A 24,398-nucleotide genomic window follows, 5' to 3' on the forward strand; every position below is an offset into this window, starting at 1 on the left:
CTGATCCTCGGTGTAAAGCCTGTGTCCAGGATGTCTCTCTTGATACTGCCTACAACTTAACAAGGAGTCTGGGAAGGGTGGCCAGAGAATTTTCACCTCCCTTTCTTCCAAGTCCCCGTGTGGCATGAAAAAAAGTGTTTCATAAGAGGATATTAATTCACAGGCTTAAAACCTCTGAGAAATTATCCCCCGAGGAATTAGTCTCTAAAGCAAATTTTCCAACAGACATATTATAGCACAAATGTAGTAATTAAGCCTGTTAGCAACATGGAAGAATTTTCAGTTGATATTATGTATTACGATCACCAATATTAGTTGCTCAGAAACTGTCATAATTAGAACAGATGAAAAGATGTGGGAAAAAAGGCACAGTTTTTAAAAGATGTAATTTAAATCTAACTGAGCCCAAGGTTGTTTTGCGTGGTAGAGAGAATGAGAATAAGGAGGTTCTGTGCCATGAGTCTTACTGTTGGAGGTGAGGGGGCGGGGGTCAACAGGGCCTGCGACTGAGCCTGGGACAGCCTTTACTCAACTCCTTCACTTCTGATGGGGGCATCGCTTGTTCTCTTACTGCCCTCCTCTCTTCAGTGTGCCTTTCTTTCCTGCTTTTGTCTGCCCTGAATGTTGGCAGGGGCTCAGTATTTCTCCAGGGAGGTGCAGTTGGCATTTTGATAGAATGATTTGTCATGTGTGGAACTTTCCTGTCCGTTACAGGATGTTCAGCATCCCTGGTCACTAAATGCCCATATTACTCTAACCAAGTCATGAGGCAACCGATGCGTCGGTCCGTATTTTCAAATACCTGTGATTGAGAATCACTGGTCGCTAGAAAACTGAGTGGTGTCTTTTTTTGGAGGGAGAACTAATTAGAGTTGGGGAAGATGCCGGTGTGTTGAGGGGCTGGCTCGTTACTAGCTGATATGACCTGACCTTTTCCAAGTGCTGGAACTGCTTTGGGAGCCAATTTTATTCTATAGGGACCAGAAGAATCAGGTTTTGCCAATGCAAAACTTGGCTCCTGAGCCTTGAAATCAACCCAGAAGTCACAGGGGAATCTGTCAGTGCCACAGAGGGTAGAAAGACTGTTAAGGCTCCTATAGGGGGCTGGGTTTTCATTTGTGACTCACTATGACTAAACCTTTTATGCCTACTTGAAAGTAAATTGTGGTCTACATGTGGCAGTGATCTGCCAGGAGAAAAAAATACAACAAAGGCAATTTAAAGGCATGCTAAGGGAGACAGACTTTGCCAGCCATTTCCTTTCTTTCTCTGTGATTGCAAATATTGGCAAAGTAGTCCCTAAATTTGTGAGGTTATGTGCAGGCTCTTAGATGGATGATCAAAGATTGTTTTATGGTTAGTAAAGAGAAAAGGAACACTCTCAGACATCTTGCTATGGGGCCCACCTAAATATCTGTGACCATAAGAACAGAAACTCATTCAAGTCACCTTAAGAAATGGAAGGCTTAAGTAAGGATGCATGAGAAAATAGAGAAAACAGAATGTCAGACATGTGGCAAGTTGGGAAGAATCCAGGGGCCTTTCAGGAGCCATAGTCTGGTCAGACGTCATGGAGGCAGGAGTAATTCAGGACCAGGAAGATTGTTCCTGCTCTGTGGCAGCTCCAGGATGTGTCTGCACTAATAGTGGTTGGTCAATTCACATGGCTCAGCTTCTCCACTTTGGCTTCTCTCCTCATGTCCTCCTTCCTCCTTCCCGTTTTGTCCCTACTACCTAACTGATGATCTGTGTGCAGACCAAGAAGGAAAGGAATATGATAGTCCTGTACTGTCTCCCTACTGGTCTTATACCAGCCAGTCTTAGGGATACTGATGCCTTCTCTTTGTCCAAACAACTGTGACCTACGGTTGCTTGCTTTAGTAAGGACGGTAGTCCTGGCAGTTTCTCTAGAAGGATCAATGATGTGGTACACACTGATAGAACATGAGACCTCTCTAGCATGAGGACCTGAATTCTTAACTCCTGGAATTAATACAAGGAGTATTTATGGGTTATGTGTATAATAAAGAATTGGAAGATTATTTGCAAAGCCTACATGTTCAGTAGTAGTTGTGGAAAAGCCTGAACCTATTCTTTTGAGAATACTGGCTACATCCCAGTGCAGAATGGTGGGGAAATTGCTGGGCTAGATGATTGGGAAATGAGGAGTTGTATTTTTTGTATGGAGATCTTATATTTTGCATTTGTCAAATGTGATTCTCTCAGCCACAGGAATAATGGCTAGGTAGCTGTCTAAATGTTGAAAGACATTTTGACATCTCTGACAAGCATTGTTCAATAACTGGGGTTATAAGATTCCAGTTCTGACAAAGGAATGTAACTTGGCTTATTACTCCAAAAATAAATTCCACATAGATGTTCTCAGTTGGCAGGTTACTGCCTTACAGAGTAGACTTAAAAATGTTTTGTGTTGTAGTGTGTTTTGTGCATTTATCCCTGATCTTGGAGAATTAGAGTCATTTGAACCGATGATTGAGGGTGACTTTACGAAGAAATGCATTCTCATATTGCGGAAGGCTGTCCGTATTTATGATTCTGTGTCAGGGTAAGAGCAATGTCCCAGCTCCATGGACCTGCACTGCTGTGAGTGGTGTGACCTGTGGCAGCACAAGCAGCCCCTCCATTCACTGAATTCATTTAAGGCTCTCGTACTTTGCAAGTGGGTGGAGCATGGTGATGCCATACACAGATAATCAGTATGTCCTTAGATGCAGTTTCTGTTGAAAGAGGCCAAAGAGGAGTTCAGCAGGGCTTCTGCAACTGCTGGTTGGGGACAGAATGTAGTCTGTTACTGAAGGGGATCAGCTTTCTCACCCGGCTGCTCACTGCAGGGGTGAAAAGAGAGGAGATGAATCATTTGTTCCAGTTTTGCTTCTGACCCTGTGAAGATCTTATCTCTTCTATTGACTTTTTTTTTTCCATAGGAAGGAGAAAAGAAAAATAGACAATTGTACCCAATTAGTTTTAACATATATTTGTGTTTCTTCTGAACGGGCCGATTTGTACATATATAGATCACCACATATTGCCAGATTAAAATCTTCAATTTTAATTTTAAAGAAGTACTAATCTTACAGCATAAACTAAAGATAAAATAATTCAAATTTGTGCACATGAATTTTTTTTTTTTTTACAAAAATAAAACAAAATTGTGTTTGTTCTCATGGAATCAGGAATTAATTTGCAGCCTCTCCATGAAGATTCTGGAGTAACAATAAAGACATCTGCTCTCCCCAGCGTGGAAAGAGATTCTGAAGGGCGGCTGAGAGCCCAAGATCCTGCGTCCTGGGAGTTTGTCCCTCGGCAGTCCACTCCCTGTGAGGCTCCTGGGGGGTCATGGTGGGCGCAGATACTTCAGGGCAGACCTGAAGCCTCCAGCCTTGGCAAGCTGCCCTGGCCTTCCCCTGAGCCACAGGAAGGGCTGATCAGTCCTTTTCAGCCATTTCCCTCCCAAGCCCATCACTGAATGTTGACCTTCACCTTTCCAAGCAGTGAAGCTGTGGCTAATATAATATCCTCAAAAGTGACCCATTCCTTATCAGCATGAGCCTTTAAAGGAGGCTTTGTGGACAAAGAAGAGGGCAGACAGGCGTGTGCTTCCGTTAGCTCTCACAAGTTCTCTTTTCTATTGGGAAGAACATCTATTGGATCATTTCTGAATTTAAAAATGATTGACATTAGTAAAATATTTGCTAAGCATTAAACAGTAGGACATTAGTTAGAGACTCCCAAACTTAGAAAATAACGTTTTTACTTCAAGAGACCAAAATCCCATGTGAGAATACCATGTTTCCCCGAAACTAAGACCTAACTGGAAAATAAGCCCTCGCATGATTTGTTCAGGATGACATTTCCTGAACATAAACCGTAATGCTTCTTTTGGAGCAAAAATTAATATATGACCTGGTCTTAATTTTTAGGGAAACATGGTAGTACTTGATTTTAACTTTTTGTTCCTTTTGGTGTTTCTCCAAATGCCTTTCCATCTTTTCCTTCCTTCCATTAACCCTGTTACCTTGTTTAGATCCTTTAGTCTCTTTGTTCCCTTTCTTACATCTTATTTCCAAAGTTCTGTGGTTTCTAGCTGACTGTAGGGCAAGGTGTTTCTTAACTAGGTATAAAGTCTGGCCACAGTCTGACTCCAACTTTCTTTCTACTTTTTTTCTACTCTTTCTATGCACAGACTTCTGCTTACTCAAACTACTCTTTGGTCCCATTCTCTCCACATAGAATGCCCTTTTTCTCTTCTCATTTGTAATATGTTTTGGTAACCATTTGATTTGGTAGCATTGACAGACCTTTGGCCTAGTTGTGAGATCTGCATTTTCATCCTGTCTCTATTCATTTTTAGAAATGGAACTTTGGGTAAAATATTTAATTTCTCTTAGCCTCAATTTTCTTATTTGTAGGATGGGATTCATAATACCCACCTCTATAGGATGCTTGTGTGCATGGCACTTGGGGGGCTTTCCCACCGTGTTCTCTGTTTTGCCTGTCCATCATAGAGTTCTGCATGTGGGCTCATGATATGTGCTTGCTGATGACGTTCCTGCACATCAGAGCTGCAGAACTGGTCTGTATCACAGTCCCTGATTAGCCGTCCTCCGCCTGCCACTTCCATATCTTCTCCAACTATATCTTTCTTGGATAAGACCCCAGAAACCCTAACCATATCCGTAAGCACCTAAAGATACATTCTCCTCCCTCCACCTGTGATTATGAAAATTATATTCATGAGTACTCATGGTGTCCTGGTATATCTGCACACGTCCGAAACTGACAGCAATTTCAGGGCCACTCTAGACAACCTTGAGCACCAGTTCATTTTCTTAGCGTTTGTTTCCTCTCACGTATAGTGAGATTTATCATGGAGAGCAAATGCTATGATTCTAACTGTCATTATAAGGTATACGCAGACATACTTGTCTAAAACAGAGTTTTCCAAGACCCAACCAACAAGGCTTTTTATTCTAAACCTCATTTAATAAGATGCATGGGATTTCTTGGACAAACCCTTTTGCGTTCATTTAAGCAGACTCTGTCCGATATTGATTCTCAATTATAACATGTTTAGCATGAATAAACCTGCCAGTGTTCTCAAACAATGGTCATGCTCTCCTGTCAGCTCTACCCCTCTGCACCGGAGTAGCTGCAAGCATATCAGTGCTGCTTTTGTTTACTCTGTTTAAATTGTGGTTTGCTACCTCTTGCTCAGATTATTTAAGCCATAGGTTAGATCTATAAATTTCGGTTTCTTAAAAGTTTCACTCCTTCTGCCCCTTCTCACTCTCTTCCTCCCTTTTCTCCATTTTCCATATTGTCTCATGCACAAAATACTGCTTTTAGTTCTTTTTCTACTCAAGGTAAGAGTAACTTAAATGTTTGTCTTCCTTTTCTGGTTTGATCTATTGTTTTTTTAGTTTTTAACATGGGCTCTGATTTCACATATACATGTCGTTCTCATTGAATTAATTTTGTGTCTTTTCTTGCTCATGAGTTTATTGGTGAGAGACATAAATACAACTGCTTGGATTCTTTATGCATTCTTTGGTTATTTATGTATATTGCTAATTGATCCCTTACTAGTCAGCTAAATTTTGTGGTTTGTCTTTTTTTACCTTAGGCTTTTGAAAGAAATACAGAAGGTGCCAAAAGCAAGTATACACATTTTAAGAAAGAAAAAAAACTGTATGAAATTGTAAGGCAATATATACCGATAACAAAAGATGAATACAAGTCATGTGTATACGTTTTTTTGGCACCCCCAGTATATACAAAGACATGAGAGTATTTGTGGCATAAAAGGATCCATCTCATTATATTGCTCTTCTCAGATCTCTCTTTTGGAGAAGAGTTAAGATAGATTTTTTTTTTTTGCTTATACTCAGATTATCTAGTATAACTTCCTTGATTGGAGAGATGTTATAGGCAGGCAGCAGGAGCCTCCCCGCCTTTTCCCTTTCCCTCCAGGAGCACTGATGGAGGGGTGCCAGTGTCTGAGTGTTTGGGGGTGGAGGAAAAGGAGGGTGCGGCAATACACTGTGAGACTAGGTTGCACTCACGTGCTTGTTAACCCTTCTGAAGGGGAAACACCAGGACTCAGCCATATGTGCTTCCTCACCGAATTATTCATAGTTGGAGGAAGCAAAAAATGCAGCTTCTGATCAAGTTGGATTTTTAAAAGAACTGTTGATTTTGAGGTGTTTTTTTGTTTTGTTGGGGTTTTCTTTTTTTTCAGTTTTTTTTATTATTATGGGAACCAGGATAAGAAACGCAAATGGAAGGAGAGATGTACAGCAGCTCTAATACATGGCTGTTTTGTTAACTGGTGTTAGGTCAGATATTCTACTGCTTCTTCATTTTTAAATAATCCTCTCAATTTCCTGCCTGTGCTGTGGGCTGATGAGAACTTTTCTTTTGCTCCTGGAAGCTCTCCCCTGTTCCCTCAGAATTTAGGAAGAAGAGCTGCTGGGATCGGGTCCTGCCTAGGAAGGACTGGCAGCCCCTCTGCGGGTTTGCTCCAGAGGAAGGAAACAGGGCTCACCTCTTGCTTCTTCAAGCCACACCTTGCTTGACCCTCAGAATCCCTGCCACAGTCAGTTGTGCTCCCTCTGCCACATCGTGTCTGTCTGAAGTTCCCTTTCTGTCTTTTGTTTGGCTGCAGGGCAGGCCGAGGAGTGCTGTGGCTGCTGTCGTGCCTACCAGCCCTCTTCCCCAGGGTGGGAAAGATGGGAGAGGAATGCTCCTGAGGGGTGAGAGGCACAAAATAGGTGTGACGAGCAAGGCCCTAGTTCCAGTTCTGCTCCAAGCCTCCCTGTTTACCTAACGTGGCTTCTTTGGTGTTATAGTTTGAGGCCACATGGAGGTCTGGGAGACTGTTACTTACTGGGTGTTTTTCCTCAATGACATATTATTGCTCTCCACAATCAGACAGTGAGGTCTCCACAGGCGTGGTCCAGGCCATGAGCTTCTCTTGGATTCTTTGCTTTGCCTGCACTGTGGGAAGCACATGGCAGGAGTGCAGAATATGAGGCTTTCAATGCCTTCATTTTTTTTTTTTTTTTTTGGTAACCTATCTTACTAATTCCCTTTACCTTGACTTACTTACCATTCCTGTATTTTTTATTAAATAACCACTTGCTTGGTTCTCCCTAGAGTAGCATATTTTTTTTTTCTGGATAGGTCCAAATTCTGCATGCCTCGGAAGCATTCTGCAGTAGGATTGGTTTGACCATATCTGACTTTATCTGTTGAGCTGAATCTTACCTTTTCCTCTCTTGTAACCTGAGAAGAGCCTGCAGTCTCAGGAACATGATCCCCACTTTTGACATGAAGGGCTTCCTTTCCCCTTACCTACCAGGAGATAGAAGAGGCTTAGGTTCCTTTCCATCAGGTCTCGCATTTACTGCCTGTGTGGCTGCAGAGGAGTCACTACAGCCGTCTTACGTCTGAGTGTACTCGTGCTGCTGAGAGTCGTCCCAACCCCTCTTACTCAGGTCACTCACTCTGTTACTTGGGTTCTGCATCGCACTGGTGGAGTCATTGCTTTCATTAAAGTTGTTCTATTCCTTTGTCCTAGTTGTTTAAGGCAGTTTTATTTTTTTCTAACCAGACCCATTTCTTTGAAGGGCAGGGACAAGACCTAATTCTTGTGTATCCTTGGCCACCCTTTTTCTCCCTGTAGACCAAGCATACGACTTCATTCAAATTAGGTGATCCATAAATGTTTTAACCTAATTCCACCCAAGCATTTATAGAATTCAATGGGAAGAAATGTTTTTAATGCATTAGCATTTAAGCACACCCTAGAGGTCATCTCGTTTACTACCTCATATTTTTTATCAATTTATTGATTCAATTATTTCTTCATTCATCCCTCCCTCCCTCTATTTTGTACCAGGAACTATGTAAGGAGCAGAGGATCTCAGGTAAATATAGACATGGAGCTTATTGTCAAATGGAGAGCATAGACGTTGAACAAATAATTAAAAGTCTGATGAAAGCTGTAAGTACCAGGAGCTACAGAAGAAGCCCACGATGGGGGCTGCTGTAGGATCCAAGGAAGCTTTTGTGAGGACGTGATGTTTAAGCTGAGGATTGTCAACCAGAGAAGGGAAGTGACTTGTCCAAGACCAGTCAGTAGGTCATGTGTAGCAGAGCTTGACCTGTAACCCAGATTTCTACCCTGCCCTGGGTTCAGTCCTCTGAATTTCCTAAGAATGCTGTGAAAACACTTATTGTTAGAGTACTTTGAAATCTACTGAACTTATTGGGTCACACAGCTTCGCTGTTACATGAATAGCTTACATTTTGATAATGTACTTTCTACTTATAGTTCGGTAATAAGGAAGCCTTATATACTTGTTCCTTCTTTGTTACTTAGGAAGCAGTATACTATGTTTTAATACCTTACCTCCTTCTGGGGTAGTTATTGGCTCCCCTTCTATTAGCTTCTCTCAGTCCTGTGATGGTTTAAGTCCTTCATAAGCTTTAAGTTTTGTTCAATTTCCCCTGACTCGTTAGGATTTTATTTTAAACTCTATCCCATAGGGAGATAAAAATTAAAGACCCAGGATTTATAGGACTTCAGAGTGGCCAAAAGATAAGTGATGAGCAAGTAAGAACTTTAATAAAAAATTTAAAATTTCAGAATAAAAATTTTAAAATCTCAGAATAAAATTAAGAGGCTCTCTGAAATGAGCCCTGAGGGTAGCGAATGGAAAAGGATATTTTTGCCATTTCCCTAATTTCTTCAGACCTCTTTACATATGTGAGTTCAGCCAGAGATGCCAGGTGGCAGAAACTAAACACAGCTCCTCTTTACATGTTACTCACCAATTATTCATGTAATATGCATGGGAAGAAGAGCAAGGCAGTGGGGATGGAGTCCTCAAAAAGGGAGATGTTAGAAGGGAGCCTGCTTGACCTGTGGATATAGTAGGTATTTCACACTTTTACAGATGGTCTTATGATAGAGAAATATTTTATCCTATATTAGTTTGCAGAAAAGCATAACAAATACAGGAAATGTGATGTATGCAAAGTCATACATTAGATCAATGAATTCTTGAACTCTGTAAAACTGCCTGCAAAATGTTTACATTTAAGGGCATTTTTCTGGGTGGTTCTGGTTTCATCAGATTCTCAAAGAGGTTTCCAATCACAGAAAGGTTAAGAGTAATGGTTCTAGCAGCAAATACTGACTTCAAAAAGTTTAGAGTGATAGACTCTGTCCGTATGTGACATGGAAATCAGAAACCGTTAAAAAATTGCTGTTTTATAATATAACAAAAGCTTATGCATAATGAAAATCACTATAAACAAGATTCAAAGATGTGACTAACTGAAAAATATTTAGAACGTGTTTATTGTTACTATCCCTAACATGCAAGGAAACATATTGGCGGTAATGATAGAGTTCAACATTATGATGTTGGCAAGAGCAAAGACCTTTGGAGCACTAAGATTGGTTGGATCTGTGTTATAAACTTTCTGGAGGGCAGTTTGGCAACATACATAAACATGTAAAATGTTCTTACACTTTGACCCAGCAATTCGGCTTCTAGAATTTGGAGAAGGCAATTGTATAGCTGTTACGAAATGCCCGTTGCAGGTTTGCGTTTGTTAAGAAAAAATTAGAAAAAAACTATCCATTAGTATGAGACTTGTTACTAAATAATGGTACATGCCTACCATAGAATACTACAGAGCCATATAAAAATGATACAGTTCTTTATATTTTTATATTTAAATAATTTATATTTATATAAATTATATTTATATAAATTGTATTTATATTGTATTTATATAAATTACATTTATATTACATTTATATTACATTTATATACATATTTATATTTATTAAATTATATTTATCAAATTATATTTATATAAATTTTTTATATTTACATAATTTATATTTATATTTAAATAATGGTACATGCCTCCCATAGAATACTACATAGCCATATAAAAATGACACAATTCTTTATATTATTATGGAAAGATTTCCTGACATATTAGTAAGTTCAATTAGTAAGTTAGAACAATTCTGATATACAGAACAATATAAATAAAATGAGCCCATTTATATAAAATTGTTGTAAATGTGTGTATGTATGTGAACGTACAAGGAATGTTCAGGAAAATCTTAGCAGTGTTTTTTTCCCAAGTGTTTTTTGTTTTTGTTTTTTCTAGTTAAACAATGATTTTATTGCTTAAGTACATAGACAGATTTATGCCGCCAGGGCAGAGGCGGTGGATGGCACATATTTCCAATTGAAGCGGGAAGGACTCATTTGGTTTTTGATAACGAGCCAGCCAGTGAATACAGCTCTCGATTAAAATCAAATGGAATTTAGCATCCTTATCCTTTCTGTTCCTCTCAAGATGCTTTCCAACAGCAGCATTCTTAATTAAATGGGAGAAATCCTGAGGAAGATCAGGAGCAAGTCCTTTGGACTTCAGAAGTCTCACGATTGAATAGCTTCTTACAAAATGTACTTGTGCCACACCATGCGAGTCTCTCAGAGTCACAGCTGTTTGTGGGCGAGCCTGCCCCTTCTTAGTCAGTTTGTAGATCTGCCCCATCACGGTGGCAGACCTCAGCTTCAGCCCGTTGCGGGGATGCTCGGAGGTAGGGCAGAGCCGACTGGGACAGGCCCTTCCTGGGAGCACGCATGCAACCCATGATGGTGGTGGACAGGCAGCGAAAGAGTCCAAGTGGCTTTTGTGTTGGTATTTAATCATGTAGTTTGGATGTTTGGGCAGCGAGCACGTCTCATTCTTAAAAATCATAGCATTATTTAAAGCATCTTTGGCCCTACTTGACCAAGTGTTTGCAATATCATCTAAATACGGCAAGACGTTAAATGGGTGGAAAGAACTGGACATTGTTTTTATAGACCACCTATTAAAGTTCATCTGTATATACATTATGAGACTAGTTGATAGGAATACAGAGGAGTGTCTTTGTTTCCTAAGAGCTTAAAGTCTAGAATAATTCCAAGGCGATATTGTATCAAGTAGGTGTGCAATTCTGTGGTGGGGAATGTGTAAGTACTTGCCTAAGGGAGCTTTGATGATGGCATGTGTATTCAAATGTATCATTTTTATCTTGAGAGTTTCCCCAAATATGAAAGGAAAATCAATGAGTGCTTCACATTGAAGAGAGTTATTTTGGCACAATTTCATGGACTTCCAGAGCCATTTAGCTGAGTGTTACTATCAGTTTGGGCATTTATTTTTAAAAGGAACTAGCAATTTCTTGCATTGGCAATTCATTAGGTATCCTAGGTCTCCTAAACCTGCAATTTAAATCTGTTAGCGTGGACACTGCGTCTCCATGGCAGTGCTGGGAAGTCAGAATGCATTTTCTAGGAGAAAAGGTCATTTATTAGCTTTGGAAATAAAATTAGTGCTTAGTCATTCCTTGGTCCAGTTTTTCTTTTTCTGATGTGGATGTTTTCCTCTGGCATCACCGTGTTATTTTTTGACATTGGTAAATCATAACCTGTTGATCCAATGCACAAAAAATAGCCTGAAACCTTTTTAGAGTTTTCGATAATTTTATTAATTTCCCCTAACATCTCATTATTTAAAATGGTCTTAATTTTCCGTAGGCTTAGGGAATAAAACTATCTGCATGCAGCTAATGGATATTCTTTGAGGCCAGAAGACTATAATCTCAGGGTAGGTTTAAAGGAAGTTGGTTAGTGAGCTTAAATCTTTAATATATTCTGCCGTCCATACTCTTTAGTTTTATAAGACTTTGTGCTAAGAGAAATATTTGGAAACATATTCTAACTCAGGGCATATATACAACCTTAGATATTTGAAGTCAATCTTACATGAAATTTACTTTCACAGGATTAAGTTTGATTCCATCTAATATCTGGTGATATTTAATGTCAATTCATTTCTATGAAGATTTATCAAGCCCCTGTGGATGCAGGAGAAAGATTGGAGAGGACACCTTTGAGGACTTATGCCACTGCCCAGTGAGTCCTTAAGGACTCACTGGAGGTCACAGGTTTAGAATGAGAGCATTCAGTGGAGTTGTATTTTCTCTCTCTGAGCCTGTATGTGAATGAGTGGAGTGATGAAGTCACCACATTGTGGTTTTGCCACATGAGAATGGGAGGGGCTTTAGGGATCCTCCCTTCCCACCCAGGAAGGGAGTGGTTATGACCGTTGGATGTGGAATTTAAACTGGTTAAGGTGAGGCCAATCATGAGAAGGCTGAGGAAAAGTGAAAAGGGGTAGGATCTATGGCTCGCACTGGGGTCACTGAAGTTGGTCTCACTCAAGTTGGGGTACCAGAGGCAGGGAACGGACCGAGATGGTGGTGGTTAGACAGTAACATGGAGGAATTTCAGTTAAGAACTGGTGTGTGACCTTGGAGTTAAGGTGGAAAACCAGGACTGAGAAGCCAAAGTGTTGGAAGGATATCTGCGTGGATACTGAATTCACGTAGACTCGAAAGTGATGGAGCCTGGAACCCAGATCTTCCCAGAATGAGAGGGCGTGGATGGTACAGTCTGTTTTTGTGTGATGCAAAGCTCAGAGTTTTGCAAAAGAGGAAAAGAGGGACAATGGACTGGATGTAGTAAAGAGAAACAATAAGGACACCCACCCCACCTGTAAGCCCTGTGGTTCAAGGAATGTGGGAGGAAACAGCTGCCCCTCGAGCGGCCTGGGGTGGGAGTGTAGTGTTTTCAGGGAACAGCCAGGTTATGGCTAGGGAAGGAAGATGGAGCGTCAGACAGGAGGCCGAGGATATGGGGGATCTTGCTAATGGCGGCCTGTGAGTTCACAGAGCACAAGAAAAGGGCTTCCGGTACTGGGGAGGGATGGGAGATGGGGTCAAGAAAAAGAAAGAAAGAGGCCGCGTATCCATAAAAGTTGGAAGAATGAGAAAGACCCAGGCTTCTTGTCATATGTGTTGTTAACAGGGATGAAAGGTGTGATAGAATTAGTCCTGATATTCCCACGGCGGTGATCCTAGGGAGTGGTATGGAGGGTAGGCAGCGTGGATATCAGCACCTCCAGGCTTCTGGCTCTCCCGACAGTCTCATGCTCCAGGGGTAGTCTTACCCTGAGTGCCGAGGCTCCCTTTTAACCCCAGCCAGAGGAGGGGCTTACCTGCACGCACTCAGAGCTCATCCTTTCCCTGCCTAGGGAAGTGTAAAGAGCAGTAGAGGGTCATGGAAGGCTCTTCTGCTTTATTCAACTGTGTGAATCACTTCACGTATTTGATGCATCCATCCCCTTTGTGCCACATTTCTGCTGGTTGCTTTGTGCCTGATGAAACTTTTTGTTTCTTCCCCCTTATCCATCTGGACAGATGGAAGCTGCAATGTAGACAGAGTGGGCAGAGTGTCTGCGGGCAGAGTGTCTGTGATGTGTGATCTAGGACTCTGCTCCTTTACGATACTGTCTGCAGGAAGGCATTTGGTCTAAAATCAGGGAGCACTTCTACTAACCTAAAAGGCTTCTCGGCAATCCAAAAGAGATTTCATAGTGTTAGCCAAAAGAAACTAAACGTGTGAGCTGACCTTTAAGTGATCTATTTTGGGATATTTAACTCTGTGAGCACCAGATTTAAAATTCAAAATGAACTCCTTGATAAGTTCATATTGTTTCCCTGTGGGCAGATGCTAGTGTCTTTATTCTCTATGGCACAGTCTGTTGAGCCCTACACACACTCGTATAAAGAGATCCAAAAAAGATTTGCCGAAAGGACCTAATTCTAACGCCTTTCTGGAATCCTGCTACCTTTACAAGGATGTCACACAGAAATGACATTTCATGGAACATTCGAGTTGTTTTAACATTTCACTTCTAAAGGCCTACTTTGTGTGTGAGGGGACTTCTCAGATATGAATCATAACTTTCAAAACAAAGGGAAAGAACAAATGTGAACATAAAGGTTAGAGAAGGAAACTTTTTTTTTTCTTGTGGAAAATTACAGCATGTGGTGGAGATGGACTGAAGCGGGGGCAGACAGCATTGATGCAATCATGATTTTAAAGGCAGTCCTTCCTTACAAAGAAATCTATCCTACAGATCACTTACACATCATGTAAATAATGGACGGCCCGCGTTGATTTTCCCGGCCTTTTGTTTCCCATCTTTCCCTTGACACTTTCTCACATCCACCTGTAGTCAAATCGTGAGATAGCAAAGCTAAATCGGATCCCTGCCAGGCTGTAAACTTTTAGAAGGCAGGACCGGCCTTTTATGTCTTACACAGTGACATTGGGGAAATGATCTCACCCTTTGGGACGTCCTGGATGCCAAAGCCACAATGCTGTGATCCTTGAATATAAATGTATTCAGTGTATATTTGTTGAATGAATTAACTTGTGGTCATTGTATATCTTTTTCAGTACCATGTACTTTCTAATTCTGTGGGTGCTAGTAACCTGAATGCTTAGGTGTGTATAAGGATAGGTACAAATATACACCTGTACAGGTGTACACACACACCCACACATACACAGTACTTGGATATACTGAGAGACACCCTGACTCCTAGCTAACATACTTTCAATTAGTCAGAATGTCGCATTTCCCAGAATGTTGCTGTGGTTAAGGGCAGTAAGTTTACTGTAAATTTAATTGTATTTTGCCAGTTTTTTAATCTTTTGCTTCATAGAGGAAATCAAAATCAGACAGCTCAGGAAAGGGAATGTGGTATCTTCTTTGATGGCTTAAGTCTAATCTCTCTACCTGTGACCTAGACGTTTTTAAGCTTTAGTTCATACAGAAGAAACCCATTTTTTCCTTTATGTTCCAGAAATAAGTTTTTTTTTTCCTGAAAAAAAAAAGGGGGCCTCAGCATAGGGTGCATATTCCTTAATTAAGAGCTTCTGTTAGGTATTTAATTGATAGCTCCTCAGTCTTATTTCTAACACGTTGTTTTATTCATAACTGACCAATTTTTTAAATAAGAGGTGTTTTTGTGCTTTTGGCGTTCACGTGGTTATGAGTATTTGTACTAGGAGTACAAATAGTACAAAGAGTATAGCATTCTAGGAATAAAAATATAATTTTAAAGTGGAAATTGCAATGCCAGCATGTGCTAATTTCTACATAGTTCAGCTGCTTTCAAAGCTTAAAGTGGGTGGGATCACACATCTGAATTTTCAACATAACTATAGGGTTATTGCTTGACAATTTTGGTTCTGTAAACAAGGAAATAGACTGTTCTGGAGAGTTTTCTGTAGTGGGTAAACATATTCTGTAAGTTAAGTGTAAGGATTCAAAATAACTATAATAGCTATGAAAAGCTACTCATTTTTGCTTCATTAGTGTGGTTTCTGTGAGTTTTTCCTGTGATCATAATTCTTCACAAGTACTTATACTCCAATTACCTTACTGTGTTTGGCAGCCCAAGCATGGCATTCCTCACTGTATTTTCTTTGATTTACTTACCTTTTCTGTTAAGTAAGGACTTTCCTGGAGCTTGAAATTTAATTGTTATTGTACAGTGATAGCCACCAACTTATTTCTTGTTTCCATCTGTAGGAGCCCCGTTAAAGTTATGTGTGGCCGATTACAGGATGATCCCTTCAATCTGTTCTGTATTACCACATTATTTCTAATGTCTGTCTCATTTATTTTACACCACATCTTGTTCTAGAGAGGATTTCGAGTGGTTTACAATGATGCACAAAATACAACAAGTTAAATTTTAAGAGTCAAAGTGAAAGAAAAAAAAAGGTAGGGTAATAAAAATTGAACCTTGAATGAAGCTTAGAACGTTGAAGGTTATGGGGACTGATATTCTTGCTTTTTGAGAGGACACATGCCATGTTTCCCAGAAAATAAGACCGGGTCTTATATTAAGGTTTGCTCCAAAAGACGCATTAGGGTTTATGTTCCGGGGATGTCATCCTGAAACATCATGCTAGGGCTTATTTTCCAGGAAACATGTCATATGGCTTTGGGCTTTATAGCAGCCATTTTGAAGGTATCTTTAAAAAGAACTAATTTATTATACATAGAAGAGTAGTTTCAATGTATATGTAGGCTGTGAAGGATAAAATGTATACCCGCTGCTTGGCTTAAAAAAATACAACATTACAACTTCCCTTGACGCTCCGGAAGTGCTCTTCTCTGGTGGTACTCCCCTCCTGTCTCCTCAGTAGATGTGACTAGTGTCCTAAACTTTGCCGTTCCACCTAACTGTTTAAGTTTTACCATCTATTTACATATTCTTAAGGAAAAGACGAAACCATAATGTCTGTGTTTCTCTGTGACCTTTGCTTCTTGTGCTCAGCCTTGTTTGACATTCCTTCACGTTGAAGTTTGTACCATAGTTCATTCATTTTCACTTCTGTGACGGTGTACTGTTTGTTTATTCCCTTACGAACTCCAGTACCATCAGCGTTCCTTTTTATGTCTCTTGGTTCATGTCTCCCTTTTGTATGTCTTTCATAGGTACACACATGTGAGACTTTTTCTAGGTTATATAATTATCAAATGTTGTGTCATAGGGTCTGTGAATACTCAGCTTTACTAGATAATGCCAAATTGCTTTCCCAAGTGCTTATACCATTTAGCACCAGCACTCGTGTAATGGGAGCTCTTGCATTCCGTATGGACATACTTGGTATTGTCTGACTGTTTAATATTTGCTCATTTGGTAGATGATTGCTGCATTCTTTATAAAAGTAGTATAAATTAACCAGCAGAAAATTTCCTGCTCATCTGCTCTACCAGACCTTCCTCAAGGTCTCCTGGAAGCTGAAACTGGACCTAGGGTTTTGAGTAGCTTATTTGCTTATTTCTGTGACAAGTACTGGAGAGTGGAGTGGGAGTGCCTGGAACAAGCAGTTGACCATAAATAGACAGAAGGACATAAAGAGAAAGGGGGTAAAAGGAACAGAAAAACTGCAGAAACAAAATTAATAAAAAATTAAGCTAGTCTGCCGTTAACGTTTATGTCCTATAACCTTCCACTTTAAATTGTTCCCTTAGGTTTTTTCCTAGAATCTAGAATCAGTATGTCAGAGCTAATTACTTTTTTGATATTCTGCTCTATCTCCATTTAACTGATGACCACAAGACAGTTTTCCAGGTTGAGATATAGGGGGCCTTGGCAGTAGGTGGAGCCTAAATTGCCTAATCCCTACAAAGTGGAGGGCCTTATCCTTTTTCTGCACTGCCTTTCCAGGACTACCTGGAATCTGGCTCAAGTCAGAAACAGAGATCCAGATCTAGGGGGAAGCTGATGGAAGGAATAGAAATCAAGATCCAGGCCAAGAAATCAGAATCAGGTCGCCACACCAAAGCAGGGAATGGCAGCATTCAGAGCTGGGACGGCCAGGAGCATTGCCTTGGTTCTGCATTTACGAAAGTCTTGCCCACCCAGGCACATAGATCCACGGTGGGGAGACCGGGACTTGGGGCTGGACTCCTGTGCTTCCTCATGCTCTGGCTGGCTGGGCTGAATTGCTGAGCTGAGTGAGGGTCTAAGGTTAGATTAATCGAGGGTTGGGGAAGTCCAGGAAAACTTAAAGCCATAGTTCTAAGATTGTCACTCTCTGAGAAGCCACGGAATTACTCATGATCTTTTCGATTTTTAATTATTGATAGTGACTCAATAATGGAAGTGAATAATCAACTGAAACATAAATACAATTTAGCAGGAAGTAATTAGAAATTTGAAATATGGTGAGCTGGAGGAGTTTTAAGATTAGAATTTATTCAGTTGGAATAATTTCACTAAAGAAGACTAAATTTTCATTTACCAAGTGTGAAATGTTTCCCCTCTCTACACACACATACACACATACATTATATTTTATCACACTTGGGTCTTGTAGAAAAAACCAACAAGGAGCTGATAGTTTTCACAGACACGAAAAGGTATTCATTTATCCAACAAATAGATTTTTAAATTTTATTTTGTGTGTAGCTCTCTGCTCAAAGCTGTGTGTATGTATGGGAAGGGTAGGATGCTTTCAGAATCTTTCAGTTAAATTGGGAAGAGAAGATAAACTTGAAAAATGTTATGGAAATATTTTAGTTATGTAATGGTCACAGACACAAGCAGTGCCACAGTGGTATGTATTTAGATCCTAGAAATATGGCACAGAGCTGTGACTTAAGGGAACGAGATCCTTAATAGCTGTATTTTACCAAATCATTTGTTTCCCCCAGATTTGTTCCGTGTGTGTGAAGAAGGAGCCTTTAAGCCTGCTCAGGTGGCATAGAATGCTCAGTGCATACCGCATTTTCTGAGCCTTTGCCCAGACAATGGGCTTTCCAAATGCTGAGTCGTCTAGACCCCCCCAGTGATTCTTTGGAGGTTATTGGAGATGCTCACCATTATCTTTACTTTCCAGGTAAGGAACAGCAGGGTCAGAAGGGCCTAATAGTCGTTCTGTGATGAGAAGGGCCCCAGCAAAGTATCCTTCTGAAGTAGATGGCAGACGGGACAGGCCCACAGCTTGAAAGGAGAGGAGTACTTGTCTGCAGCTGGCATCTTGCTCACCTGCCGGGACCGAGGTGCTGAGTGTACCTTCTCTTCAAGGCCCCACCAGAAGCAGAGAGAAGCCTCTGAGGGCAGGCATAGGTGCTTCTCTGCCAGGCCAGATGTGTTACCCCAGCGCATGGAGTGTGAGACCTGAGTTTTGCACACAGGTGTGTTCTGCTGTATGCCAAGGCTGTGAGTAATGAGAAGTAGACTCTCTCCACATACTCTACCTGTTGTCATCTCATTCAAGAGAGTTGGTTGATAAACTAGTGCTCTGTAGGCTACCGTGAGCTGCCCTGGTTCTCTTTATATCAAGAAAAGGCCCGGAGGAAAGCCCACATTTGAGACTGTTCAACCATGTTCTTGAGAACTGTGGCAACCACCTATAGAAGATGGTCTTATAGTACCCACTGTCAGCTGCCCGCTCCCATCCATAATCATTTCCCGTTGTAGATAGAGTAAGTAGGAATTCGCAGCTGAAGGCAAAGGGATGGCGAATTTCAGAGTCTTGGTTTGTGATTAATTTCTAGGGGCTTCTAAAGAACTAGTTTATGTGAACTGTGGTGCTGAAACTAAGAAATCATTCGCATCTTTGTCTTACCTGCTTCAGGCAAATGCCTCCAAGGGCGTTTGTGGATCACCTTTGATATTTGAAAGTAACTTCAGGGAAAGAAGCCTTTGTTTAATTCTTGCTCCTTCCTCAAGGTCTAGCTCAAATCCTTTTGCCCTATAATCCTTCCCTAAGCACTTTACTCAAAATAAGGGTTTTATATATCTTCCCATAGCTCTTTGTACATATCTCATATGACCACATATGTGGTTATTCACATGTCTGTCTTTTCCTCCATTAAATTTTAAGATTTTTAAGGACAGATTCCATATATTGATTTTTTTTACACTCAGAAGCTAGCAATAGGCACTCAGAGCTGTCTGCTGATGGACAAAAATCTATGCAGAGGAAAGCCAGGATAGTTCAGTATTGTCATTGGGAAGCACTAGCATTCCTGCACATAATGTTCAGGTGTTTTTCTGAGGTTTTGTAAAAATACTAGGACATAATGCTTATTTATGGGAATGTGAGTTTTTTTTCCAGGGAGATTTTAAGTCAAGTTTCATCAGCTACGAAACAGAACTCGCCATGTTCTTTTTAGCTCCTTCAAGTTTCTCCGGGTTCTTTTCTGTGGTAGGCAGAGTCATCTGATGAATGGAGCATGGACTTTAAAGCTGGCCAGTTGGGCGATGGCTCCATCTGTCCCTGCACCCGTTTCCCCAGCTGTAAGGTGGAGAGGATCACAGTTCCCTTGCAATTCCAAGACAAGGGTTGGCACATGTAGTTAGGCTTTGTCACTGCTCATGCCTTCGTCCATACCTTTATTTTTCATCTGATGTTTCACTGGAAGGTGATTATGCCGTTCTGTCCAGCCATTCTCTATACTGGTGTTTGTGGAGTATAGCTCTGTACCACTTTTCCTGTAGCTCAGTACTTCCTTATCACCTCCAGAATAAAAGTCAAATTTCTTAACATAGCACTACAGGCTCGGACTCTTGATTCATGCTTCAGCACTGTTATCTTTCTTCCTGCATGTCATTGGATTCCTCTAGGAAGCAGACACTCATGTGGAATTAGAAACGCAAGCGATTTATTCAGGGGAAATGTCAGTGAAATATATTAGGGACTATCTTCCTTGTGCTATGCTCCACCTCCTGTGACATACATATATGTATAATATGTATATATATTTTTTGTCTTATAGTTGACATACAATATTTTTCTACTTCAGCTTCAGTTGTACAGCGCATTGGTTATGCTTTGTACACCTAAAACTAATACAAAATAAAAATAATGTAAAAAAGACATTAGGAAAAGGGAGGAGGAGTAGTCAGGGAAAGCTTTAGATTGTGATGTTGATCTGACCCCCGTTAAATAGAAAGGGGACAGGAAGGACAATTGGGTAGGAAAAGCCTCAGACTTCAGTGCAGCTCTGAGAAAGTCTTGTGCCGCCACCAGGGAGCTTTGACACACAACTTACTTACCGAAGCGTCCCTACTGGTGAGGACTGGTGAGCCTTGCACTGCCATTAGGGCTGCCTGAGAAGAGCGTGGCCTCAGCTTGAAAGCTGAGGCAGATCCTAAAGATCCCCACAGCTAGGAGCTGTGACACATTCTCTATTGAAAATAAATTTGAGCAGCACACCTCATGACCACTGCAGTCTGCTCTGTATTATCTTTTCTGCCATGCCAAGTTCCTTTAACATTCAACAGATATTTGAGTGCCCACTTTGTGCCAATAACCAAGCAGTCTAATCAAGGTCATAGATGGTGGTCAAATATTCTCATTGGTAGTTGCATAAGTACCAACTGCCCTGAGTGCTCTGAAGGGAAGGAAGATCATTCTATGGGAGTGGGTGACAAAAGAACCTGAATTCCTTGACCTCATCACGCAGTTGCTTGCCTTTCTATTTTTGTATGTGTTGTCCTTCTGCCATAACATCTTTCCCCTGCTTCTTTGCTTGGCCAACATCCTTCAGTAAAAATACCCACAGAAACGTATATAGGGTGGTCAAATGTCCCATTTATCTTGGACAGTTCTAGTTGATTCTTTCTTTTCCAGTGTAATTATTACTATTGCCCTCTCTCAATGCTCAAAATGTCCCAGTTTGGACAGTATTTTATATGGTCACTTATTTGCCAAGAATTTGGACTATTTTAAGCATTTTATACAAGATACTAATTTAATGATCACTGTTTTTTTGGAACAGTAACAGTAGTTGACCCTTGAACAATACGTGCTGACCCCCCTGCACAGTCGAAAATTCACGTATGACTTTTGATTCCCCCAAAATAGCCTAATGTTGACAGGAACTATAACATAGGTAGTTGATTGACACATATTTCTGTGTTATTTGTATTATATACTGTATTCGTACAAGAAGTAAGCTAGAGAAAAGAAAATGTTATTCAGAAAATCATAAGGAAAATAACATTTATAGTATTTATTGAAAAAAATGTGCATGTAAGTGGACCCACACAATTCAAACCCATGTTGTTCAAGGGTCATCTGTACCTTTTACCCATTTTACAGTGTGAAAAGTGAGACACAGAGAGGTTAAATAACTTGATCAAGGTCACAGAGCCAGTGGTGCTGGGATTTGAACCCAGGCAGTCTGCCCCTGAGCCTGTGTCCCCCAATGACCAGGCTGTTTGGCCCCTTACAAGGCTTTGTTTGGGAAGGCCGCCTCCAGTGCCCTGCTCCACCGCTCAGCCCGGCTCGGGGTTTCCTGTTGATGCTCTCATACCCTCTATGTGCCTGTTATTAGGTAGCACATTCCGAGGGCACTGGAGATTCCCTCACTCCTCACTCCCCCTCCGCGCCAGCACCTCGCACGTACTGAGAGCTCAGTAAATCTGTGGAATGAGTGGATGGAGGAGATGAGGGAGTCGTTGGTGTGTCCACATGGACTGTTAAGCTGGAACAGGCCCTCAGGTGAGTACTTTTGCTCCTTTTTAGATGTTTTCCCCCTTAGCCAGACCTTCAGATGTTACTTAGCTTCTCCCCCTGGCTTACTACTGTCCCCAGACCTACCCAATAATGAGAACTGTAGACAAAAAAGGGACATCTCTGAAAGAAGTGTATTCTATAGTTCTTTGTTTTCTTTAATTCTCCTTGTGGTGTCACATTCATTGGGCAATTTATATTTCTTTTCATGTCTCTGAAGTAATGTTTTATTTTTAGATAGTTTTAACCCAGAGGGCGTTCCAAAGATAATATTTCTGGGTTTGTTAAAAGGAATATATAATTAAAACACACACACACACACACATTTTGTAGTTTGCTAAAGGACTTTCAAAGGGATAGGACAGTTGGGTGATTGGGAGATGACGGTGTTTTTCTCACCTTGACTTTATTGCTTTCCCTTCTCTCCTGCCATCGAGCAAGTCCTAAGGTAATGTAAAAAGGTGTCATATGATAATTCTAAAAACTTCATGGTCCCTTTGTGTTCATAGCTAAGACCTTCCTAGATAAAGAAAATGTCTTAAGATATGGAAGATGAAGCTCTTGACATGGCATAGGGAGCAGATAAAAGGCATTGAAGAAGTTACTCTTCAACCAGGAAGCTTTCAGTCATCTGTACAATGCATACCCCAGTATCACGGAGGATAAGATTTTATTTTTGATCATTAAATTTTAAAAATTTTGTAGGATTAAAAAAAAATTATTAGGAATTTTTACCTGATAAATACCAAAGAGAACAGTATCATGAGCCACATGTACCCAGCGTCAGCCTTCATCCGCCGTCTACCAGCCTTCTAACCAGACTTGCCTGCATGAGTCATGAAGGCTAGGCTCTCTGGTCAATTGGTTTCCATTTAGTTAAGCCTCCTTTTACTCTCACCGAACAAACATCAATCTGTTAGACCTATTCCAGCCACTCTTCCTTTCTTTCCCTGCTCCAGAGAAGAAAGGGCCTTACGTCATGTTTTGAAGCAGGTTTTCCTTTTGGTGAAATTATCTCACCCTGAAATGGTATAGATATCTAGAAGCTTTCAAAAGACACAGCATCGTAGAACAAGGGAGGCAGAGGGAGGCAATTCCTGCTGGAACGATGAAGGCATCAGAGCTGGTCTTTGAAGTGTTATTAGTTTTGGGTGGATGGTGAAAGAAGAAATAATTGCATTTTTTTTATTATAATGACAACAACAGTTAACATTGTCAGTATGCTTACTGCATACCAGGCACTGTTCCAAGCACTTTACATATATCACCTTGTGAATTCTCAAAGCAACCGCGTGAGGTGCAGGGACTGTGTTACAGATAAGGAACCTGAGGCAGAAGGGAATTAATTCACCCAAAGACACACAGCAGGGGAGATAGACATTCAGACCATCATGGGTTCAGAGTGGGAGTGAAGGTCATGGAGACCAACTACTTTGAAGGAAGCCATAGCAACAGGGTGAAGGGGCTTTTCCAGGATGCCCCTAGTGAGTGGCAGGGCTGAGGCCTTGATCCAGGAACTCGGACTTGGGCCTGCTGTGTTTCCCTTGTCCCTGGTAGCCGTCTCCACGGCCGGAAGCGCCTCAGGAGGCCTCGTGATATCAGTTCCCTACCGTTCTTTCAGCTTTTGTTAGGACTGACTCCTACTATTTCTTCCTCCCACAAACATTTCTTGCTTAATTTTTTTAAACTTGGCAAACTATTGAACTTTGCAAACATATGGAGAATACAGCCTGTTCAAGACATGTTGCAAAGTCTGTGGAGTCGGGACCAGAATCTCCTGCTTCCTTATATGAAATTGTAAATATAAAATGTTTTCATTTCTTTTTTGCATTTCCTCCACCTTATAGCCACAAAAAGTAATTGATGTCTGAAAGATAATTTCTTTCTCTGCCACCAAAGGCATTGCCCACTGTGGTGCTATTCATTTTCTTATTTTACTTTTCTAATGGAAAAAGGCTCTCTATACAAAGCAAAAATTCAGTGTGAAAGGAACATTGAAACACATCATTGATTCTCAGTTCAGAGGCTGCAAAGAAAGATGGGAATATGATTGAGTTATAAGGGTTTCACTTTTCCCTTTTTATATTTAATGCATGTCCCTGTATATACTCATGGGTTTTTATCTATTCACTATATGTAACAGTCAATTATAGTAATTATTTTTTTACCAAATTTGGCCACTGGAATTTTCTTTAATCTGCTTCCTGTGTCTTTTTGCCACAGCTCCATTAGTCTTTGAGTCTTTTCTTGCTTTCTGTGGCAAGAAATGAGAAGTCAAGTTGTATGTTTTTGATAGATATTTTTTGTAATAATTTTATTTCTTTATGGAAGAATAGGAGTGGTTTAGATGATATGGATTTGAGAACTCTAAAAAAGATTGAAAGCATTAGTGAG

The 24,398-nt window shown here is 40.7% G+C and overlaps 1 protein-coding gene and 1 pseudogene across 5 annotated transcripts in view; one reads left to right on the top strand and one right to left on the bottom strand.

Moving 5' to 3' along the window:
- Positions 1–24,398, top strand: part of TMEM108 (transmembrane protein 108) — a 471,148-nt gene that overhangs the window by 215,467 nt on the left and 231,283 nt on the right. Inside the window, exon 1 of one of the 5 annotated variants that reach the window (XM_033132614.1) lies at positions 18,327–18,377. The exons of the other annotated variants lie outside the window; for them this stretch is intronic. The gene's annotated coding sequence lies outside the window, so the exon portion shown is untranslated. Of the gene's footprint in view, positions 1–18,326; positions 18,378–24,398 lie in introns of those variants that run through there. 5 annotated transcript variants of the gene reach the window in all.
- Positions 10,257–10,711, bottom strand: LOC117036974 (40S ribosomal protein S13-like; annotated as a pseudogene).

Source organism: Rhinolophus ferrumequinum, chromosome 17 (assembly GCF_004115265.2).
Source record: "Rhinolophus ferrumequinum isolate MPI-CBG mRhiFer1 chromosome 17, mRhiFer1_v1.p, whole genome shotgun sequence".
Lineage (NCBI taxonomy): Eukaryota > Metazoa > Chordata > Mammalia > Chiroptera > Rhinolophidae > Rhinolophus > Rhinolophus ferrumequinum.